Raw genomic sequence first — 9,401 nt, forward strand, 5'->3', positions numbered from 1 at the left:
CTATGCTTTATTTTATTAATACAGTTATGCTAATCGGTATTTTATTTTCTGCACATTTTTTCTCAAAATGCAATGTGTTCCTTTAATTGCATTATACAATCAAGTAACTCAGTTGATTGATAAGTTAGACTTGTTGATTTAGCCAACAGGATTTGTCTTGTTAACAGTTAGCCAATAAGAAGTCCAGGTACAGTCTAGGGGGATTGGGGATAGCCGTTTTCTGGAAGGAGAAGAAGAGAGATGAAAGGATGGAGATGTATGACAAACATGAATGAAGAACGTGGTGAAATGCTCCAAGGACCCATTTGGAAGAACAGATACTGCTGTCAGAAAATCCTCATGCAGACAATGGTCACAGACATTGTACAGATAACTTTTATTTAGCTAGCTATCACACAGTCTTGGAGAATGTTGAGCTCCTTGTCCTTGGACATGGCATGGATATTTATTTGTGTTTCGTTTGGACCATGTTATCAGGCAGAATTGTTCAGTACCGTGAGTAAACAAAGTGAAGCAAACTGGATTGAGAATGCAACAATTATGTGCTCACTTAAGCTAATAATATATGTAATGGGCCATTTTCTTTATTTTGTTTATTATAGTTTAAAATATGTCATCAATAAAATTTTAAGTTTATACTGGAGTGAGTTAAATTATTGCTTCCTGGTGAACAGTGAATTTGAATGGGTCTGTCAGTGATTGCCTCATTTTCCCTTAAAGGAACATTCAAACTTTTATGTTTGTGGTTACCTGAATCATATTTATTTACTGGACCTGCTTATTTACTGGAGGTGGCCTTCTCGTCATCATTCCCCATGCATTACAGAGTAATGTTTCTGTCAGGTTGAATTCACAGTACAAGCTGGCAGTGAGAGGGTTTAAAAAAAGGTTCACAGCAATAGTTCATAGGCTGATTACTGGATGGCAAGCTTAAATGGCAAGGTTTAAGATGGTGCTGGTGAACCTCACCTACTTCTGGCTGATGGCTAGTGAAACAAGGACAGCAACTAAGTACTTGTTTAACCATACTTTTTCTGGCAAATGATCATCGCAAGTAATAGTCTGTAGCTTCCCTTTGGACTTGGAGGCAATTCACTGTGGCAGAACCGAGGCAAGGTGAGATGTCAACCCCATCACTGAGAGCTTGGAAGAGCGTGAAAGGTTGGGCACAGGCCGAATTGAAGCCTGGGGTCCAGGTCCCAATGTGTATCAGCACAACTGAACAGGATGTTCAGACAGAGATTTACAGGCTGAATCAATGCGGCGAGGTCCAGCGTATTCAAGTGGCAGAGCCCATTGTTCAGATGGAGATTTAAACCAGATTAGAAAGGTCAGGGTGTTGGGGTCTCAAGATGGCGCTTATGGAGTGAAGCGGTTTTAGGCTTCGCTCCAATCCTTTTACTTTTTTTTTACCTACAAACACCCCCTAATTGATCTTTTTATACCTATTCTAAAGGGGTTCAGACGTATGAAATCTTTTTCAATTGTTTGAATCATTTTCAACTCGTTGAAATGTCTAAAGCAAAGGAATCGAAACAGACGAAAGAGCCATTAACTTTAGAAGCAATTGCAAAGCTTATGGACGACAGACTTGAAAAACTGGAGAATAAATTAACCTCAAAGCTTTCTACATTCAATGAAATTTTAAAGACACTTGACGCAAAACTTCAATCACTTACACTGGATTCGCAAAAACAACAAGCAAGTATTTTAGTTCTTGAAGATGCCGCTCGCCAGAGAGATTGCATAATTGAAACTCTGCAACAGCAATCTTCGACTTCTCAACTGCTGGATCGTTATAAATCTAAAATCACTGATCTTGAAAACCACAAGCAAGCGCTGTTATTTCCAGCACAATTGAGAGTTACTCTCAAAGATGGGACTTATCGGCTGTTCAAATCTCCAGCAGATGCTCAAAGATTCCTTGAAGAATAACACTTTATTGTTTCTACAGGTTGACCAATGTAATAATTAGTTTATAGATTTGGATCTTTTATAAAATGATGATTTTTTTATGTAATGGCTTACACGTATTTCTTACACATGGTAAAAGTCTGTTTTTGGTTTATTCTGAGTTTGTTCTTTTTATATTATTATTCTGTTAGTTTTGAAAGTAATTCATTAGGGTTTTCTTTTAAGTTCATATACACTTTTTTATATTTTTAACATTTAAATATTAAGATTTTTAAAAAAAATAAAATGTCGTTTCTTCTTCCCGAAAGACCTTAGTGCTTGGATACGTTACATCCGTTTTGATGTGTCTGAATAAGTTTAAGGACTTTCTTTTAAAACACTAATACAATATTATCCATTTATGGGTTTTACATTTTAATTTTTTTAATCCTTTTGTTTTATATATATAATACTAATTTTATACTTTAATTTTTGTTATACTAACCCTTTCTTATAATATGGGTGGTTTGTATCTTTTATTTAACTTTTTTTGTTTGAGCTGCCGTCTTGAGACATGGGGGTAAATTTAGTATTAGATCGCTTGCTTGCCTCTTTTTGGCTTTTTTCCTGGGGTTTTGAGGGTGGAGGGAGGGGGATTTTTCTTTTTGCTTGCTTCACGCTTAGTTTTACTTCATGGGCTGATTCGAAACTACAAAAATGGTTGCAGTGTCATAACTTCCGGTTCCTCCTTGAACTTACTTCCTTCTTCCGGATTCATGAGTTCATCTTTTTTTTTAACCTTGTGTGTTAATTGTAATAAATATTGGCAATATGGATAAAATTATTAATTTTGTTTCTTGGAACACTAATGGTTTAAATCATCCGATCAAACGGAAAAAAATATTCAAAGTATTCCACAGAATGAATGCTAATATTATCTTTGTACAAGAGACTCATGTGAGGAAGGTGGATAGTCAACATTTTTTAGGTTTTGGAAAGACCAACAGTATCACTTGAATTCCCAAGAGGCGTTTCCATTTTTATAGATTCTTCAACCTCCTTTATACACTATGAAACAATTTCAGACCCACAAGGTAGATTTTTGCTTATTACTGGTCTACTTTTTAATCAAAAAGTTGTTTTAGTTAATGTTTATGCTCCAAACACTGATTGTCCTGAATTTTTTAAGTGTCTATTTACATCCTTTCCTAATTTGAATCAGTACATGCTGATAATGGGTGGGGATTTTACCTGTTGCTTAAACCCTTCGATGGATAGATCTAAGCCCACCCAAGCTCTTCCGAATAAATTGGCCTCTCTTATTAATTCCTTTATGATTGATTCTGGAATTTCCGAAATTTGGTGTTTTTTACACCCCAATGACAAAGAGTTTTCATACTTTTCTCATGTTTATCATAATTATTCAAGAATTGATTATTTTATTGATCACCGTTTACTTACAGATGTTATTGATTGTAAATATGACTCCATTACCATTTCTGACCATGCACCTTTGAAGCTATCTATTAAGACAATGGACTCATCTACTAATGCTAAATTTTGGAGGTTCAACTCTATTTTATTGCAGGACTTAGACTTTCTTAATTTTATTAAACAACAAATTGATTTGTTTTTCTCAACAAATTCTACAGCAGAGATCTCTAGTGGAATTTTATGGGACACTTTTAAAGCATTTATTCGTGGACAGGTTATTTCATACTCTGCTGGAGTTAGGAAACGAACTAATTCTAAAATATTAACATTGGTTGATAAAATCAAAGCAATTGATAAGATTTATTCAGTGACCCCCAGTAAAGAACTTTATAAAGAAAGAGTTGAACTTCAAATGGAGCATAGTTTGTTATTATCCTCTTCGACTGAAAATCAGTTAATTAAATCTAGAACCCAGTTTTATGTACATGGAGATAACTCTGGCAAATTATTGGCTAATCAATTGAAAACTGCTTCGGTTAAATGACAGATTACTAGGATTCGTAAACGAGATGGCACTCTGACGATCGACCATAAAGAGATAAAGCCTTTCAAGATTTTTATAATTCTTTATATCAATCAGAAATTGTTGAGGATTCTTCTATAATAGATTAATTTTTAAGAAAATTGAATATCCCAAAATTAACAACAGAGGATAGTGTATTCCTAGATGCACCTATTACGGAAACGGAAATAAAAAAGGCTACTTTTTCAATGAATTCCAGTAAAGCTCCTGGTCCGGATGGTTATACTGTAGAATTTTTTAAATCCTTTTCCTCTATACTTTCTCCTTGGCTTTGTAAAATGTTTAAAGATGCGTTAACTATAGGTAAATTGCCACAATCTTTTTATGAAGCCTCTATCTCTTTAATTCTTAAAAAAGATAAAGACCCCACTGAATGTGCATCCTATCGGCCTATATCCTTGCTGAATACAGATTTTAAGATTTTTAGTAAAATTTTGGCCACTAGATTAGAAAATATATTACCTTGAATTATTTCTGAAGATCAGACTGGATTTATTAAAAACCACTACTCATCTTTTAACATTAGAAAATTAATTAATATTATTTATACTCCTTCACCCAAAATACCAGAATGTGTCATTTCCTTAGATGCTGAAAAAGCATTTGATAGAGTTGAATGGCCATATTTATTTAATTCATTGCAGCATTTTACTTTTAGTTCGAAATTTATATCATGGATTAAATTAATATACTATAAACCCTTGGCTTCGGTCTTTACCAATAATCAAAGATCTCCTTTTTTTCAGTTATTCCGTGGTACAAGGCAAGGCTGTCCTTTACTATTTGACATTGTTTTGGAACCTTTAGCTATAGCCATTCATGAATCACCTAATATTTTGGGTATTACTCATGGGGAAGGGACGTATAAGTTATCATTATATGCTGATGATTTGTTACTATACATATCCGACCCTGAGAGATCTATTCCTGCTATTTCGTCCTTGCTTGCTCAGTTTAGTAACTTTTCTGGTTACAAATTGAATTTTAATAAGAGCGAATTATTTCCATTAAATGTGCAAGTTCCAATTTATAAACATTTACCATTTAAAGTTGTCACAGATTATTTTACTTATTTGGGTATTAAAATTACCAAAAAACATAAAGATTTATTTAAAGTAAATTTTTTACCTTTAATTGACCAAATTAAGCAACTTGTTACCAGGTGGTCTCCACTATCTTTGTCATTGGTTGGTCGAATTAATGCTATTAAGATGATGGTATTACCCAAATTCTTATATTTATTTCAAGCATTACCAATTTTTATTCCTAAATCTTTTTTTGATATTATTGACTCCAAAATATCTTCCTATCTGTGGCAGAATAAAAATCCTAGACTAAGCAAAAAATATTTACAGAAGCCTAAGAAGGAGGGCGGTTTGGCTTAGCCAAACTTGAGATTTTACTATTGGGCAGTTAATATACGATATTTAATTTTTTGGTCACAAGAATCGACTATAGCAGCTTGCCCACAATGGGTAAATTTGGAATGTAAATCTGTACAAGACTTTTCAATGTTTTCAATTTTAGGTTTTTCACTTCCTTTTTCTTTATCTAAATTGAATAAACAAATAACTAATCCTATAGTTAAACATACATTGTGAATATGGTTTCAATTTTGTAAATTTTTTGGCTTGAATAAGTTCATCTTATCAAGCCCTATAATATCTAACTTTCTTTTTTGGCCCTCTTTTATGGATCAAGCCTTTGTTTTATGGAAAACAAAAGGTATAACATGTTTTCGTGATCTATTTTTAGATAATAGTTTTATGTCCTTTGAACAGCTATCTAATAAATATAATTTACCTAAAACTCATTTTTTTAGATACTTGCAAGTTAGAAATTTTTTGAATAATGAGGTACAGTCTTTTCCGAAACTAAGTCCATCGGACATTACGGAAATTTTTTTAGCTTTGAATCCTTGCCAGAAGGGTTTAGTAGCTGTCATTTATAATATGATCATGAAAATACAGCCAGAAGTATCAGAAAAAATTAAGAAGGAATGGGAAAAAGAACTTCATTGTCTTATACCCGCTGAGCAGTGGGAGAAAATTTTACAATTAGTCAATTCTTCTTCTATTTGTGCTAAACATGCCCTATTACAATTTAAGGTTGTACATAGAGCTCACATGTCTAAAGATAAACTTGCTCGATTTTATTCTTATGTTAATCCAACCTGTGACAGATGTCATTCTGAAGTTGCTTCATTGACCCACATGTTTTGGTCTTGCCCTTGTTTGCAAAATTACTGGAAAGATATTTTCGGTATTATTTCAACAGTTCTGAATATCAATTTCCAACCGTATCCTATTACTGCAATTTTCGGTTTACCAATGGCGGATAATAGTCGTTTATCCCCCTCATCTCGACGGATGATTGCATTTGTTACATTAATGGCTAGAAGATCTATTTTATTGAATTGGAAGGAAATTAATCCTTCAACTATATTTCAGTGGTTTTCTCAAACTATCTCTTGTTTGAGCTTAGAAAAAATTAGAAGTGTTGTCTTTGATCCTTTAGTTAAATTTGAAGAAACTTGGAGATCGTTTAGACAATAGACAATAGGTGCAGAAGTAGACCATTCGGCCCTTCGAGCCTGCACCGCCATTTTGAGATCATGGCTGATCAATTCCTTATCAATACCCGGTTCCTGCCTTGTCCCCATATCCCTTGATTCCCCTATCCAAAAGATACCTATCTAGCTCCTTCTTGAAAGCATCCAGAGAATTGGCCTCCACTACCTTCCGAGGCAGTGCATTCCAGACCCCCACAACTCTCTGGGAGAAGAAGTTTTTCCTTAACTCTGTCCTAAATGACCTACCCCTTATTCTCAAACCATGCCCTTTGGTACTGGACTCTCCCAGCATCTGGAACATATTTCCTGCCTCTATCTTGTCCAATCCCTTAATAATCTTATATGTTTCAATCAGATCCCCTCTCAATCTCCTTGACTCCAGCGTGTACAAGCCCAGTCTCTCTAACCTCTCTGCGTAAGACTGTCCAGACATCCCAGGAATTAACCTTGTGAATCTACGCTGCACTTCCTCTACAGCCAGGATGTCCTTCCTTAACCCTGGAGACCAAAACTGTACACAATACTCCAGGTGTGGTCTCACCAGGGCTCTGTACAAATGCAAGAGGATTTCCTTGCTCTTGTACTCAATTCCCTTTGTAATAAAGGCCAACATTCCACTAGCCTTCTTCACTGCCTGCTGCACTTGCTCATTTATTCAACATTTTCATATGAGTTAAACTGTCTTTTCCTAAACCTCACTTTTATTATCCTTAATTATTTGGATGGAGGTTCGGAGTTATTGGCACTACTGTATATATTTGACATAATGCAATGGCCCATGTTGGTTAGTGTTTTTTTTTCTCTTTTTTGGGTTTTTTTTTTACTTCTTTTGTTCGCAATTACCATGAGTTTGGGAGGTTATTATATATTGATTATCATCTATTTTGAATGTTTATTTAAACTATTAACTATGTACTCTCAAACTCTCTGTATTCATGTTTCATGTATGTTTGTTTAAAAATTAATAAAAAGATTTAAAAAGAAAAAGAAAGGTCAGGGTGTTGAGGCACAAGGCGAGGTATGGGCCGATTAAGATTGTTGCTCCACGACGTATACTTGGCTCTGTTGAACTGTGAGGCTCACTTGCAGAGTTCTGTTCAGAAACACTATTTGCTGTTTGCATGATGTTTTCTTTTCATTTCACATTGGGTGTTTGATGGTCTTTTTTATGGCTTATTTTACTCTTTTATTTTTTTGCATGGATTTTTAATGGGCATAAAGTGGTTTTTATTTTCTGTACATTGGACAGTCTTTTTTATATATATTTTGGGGTGTCTTTGTTTTGTACCTGCCTATTAGGAGATGAATCTCAAGGTTGTGTAAGGGTTTCTACTTTTATGTTGCTGCTAAGTTGAATAAAATGGCTTCTCTGTACTGTTAACTGCTGAGACAGTGGTTCTCTACAGCAGTATGTTTGGGTTATAATTAGTGAGAACGAGACTTGTATTCATTTGCTAACCAATTGGGATAGATGTTATTCTTTCTGTCTGTGTGAAAGCTGTTAGCTTGCACGGGCTTGGGGGAGAAGGAACAAGGAGGATGAAGAGAGAAGAGGTGGCTTGAGGAGACGGTTGCTGAACCTGCTGGGCCTGGGCTTGGGGCGGGAGCCCAGGGGCTGATGACAAGCAAAGGAGGATCTGCGAAAGGGAATCCGTGAGCTCCAATGTTGTGCACTGGACATGTTTATGAGATTATTGGCACCTTTTATTTGTTTTCCTTTTCTTTTGATTCTCTACTAACTCCATACTTAAGTATAAAATCATAATCGTTTAACCGCACATTGTGGACTGAATGTTATTTCAGGGTCCTGATGTCACACAGGGGATGCAACACGCAGCATCCACCCAAACAAGAGTGCTGATGTTTGGCCGGGCAGGGGGTTATCACCCTGAGGTCATGCCACTTGGCAAAGCGAGTGTTACAGTTGTATAATGTAAGTCATATCAAGACAGACTAGGCGTATACTCTCCTGAGTTTAGAACGTGTGATCTCCATCAAAATGTTTAAAATTTAAAGCCAGAGAGCGAGAGATTTCTACATGTTGAGTGAATCACACTATGTGGAGTAAGTGCAGAAGCATAACCCTGAGTTGGAAGATCATCCATTAACTTGTTGAATGGCAGAGGGGCCAAATGACGTAGCTTTGTTTCTATTTCTTCTTCTTCAGGATTTTAAGTCAAATAGACAGTTTAGAGCAGCCTAAGATGCTGTTAACTCCTAGAACTTGCCAACATCCTTCCGATCCTCATAAACTTCAGTCCCAATACTCTACCACCTCCCTCTCCCACAAAAACCACAGTCTACTGACCACAAAGCCCTGACCAAAATCCTACTTTAGATCCTGGAAGTCCATCCCAATTGGACTCATCCCCACAGGCTTCATTATGATATACTACCACCACAACCCCTCCCTCCACCTCCACGTGCCCCAATCGCTGACCACATTATTTTCTTTCCCCTATCCCCGCACTCACTTTCCATCTCCCCATTACTGCCCCTGAAGTCTTGGGTTCAGCTGATCAGTATTGGCCTTGCACCAACATTTTTGGGTCCACTTCTCAGTGCTGTAGAATTTCTATGGTGTTGTGGCATTTGAAATCACAAGCTTTTGATTCCATGCCAAAAGCTGAAACAGGCTAACGACCACAGTAAATCATTTCATCATTAGCCTTCAGTCCTTTATATATTTCCCGACAAAGAATTACTAAATAAGATTGAAGCACAAATGGGTATTAGAATATCCTGGGTACAAGTCAGGGAAATTCTAATGATCACAGCCATTCCAAAAATAAACTATTGATTAATGACCAAACCAGGTCTCCTAATAAAGCAGTAATAATAAAGATGGGGGAGGATGAAGCTGAGATTTACCTGGAAGTTACCTGTGAAGAGCACGTCAGATGTGAGGTTTGTTTGTTT

This window comes from Hemitrygon akajei, chromosome 13, assembly GCF_048418815.1.
Source record: "Hemitrygon akajei chromosome 13, sHemAka1.3, whole genome shotgun sequence".
In the NCBI taxonomy this organism is placed as follows: domain Eukaryota; kingdom Metazoa; phylum Chordata; class Chondrichthyes; order Myliobatiformes; family Dasyatidae; genus Hemitrygon; species Hemitrygon akajei.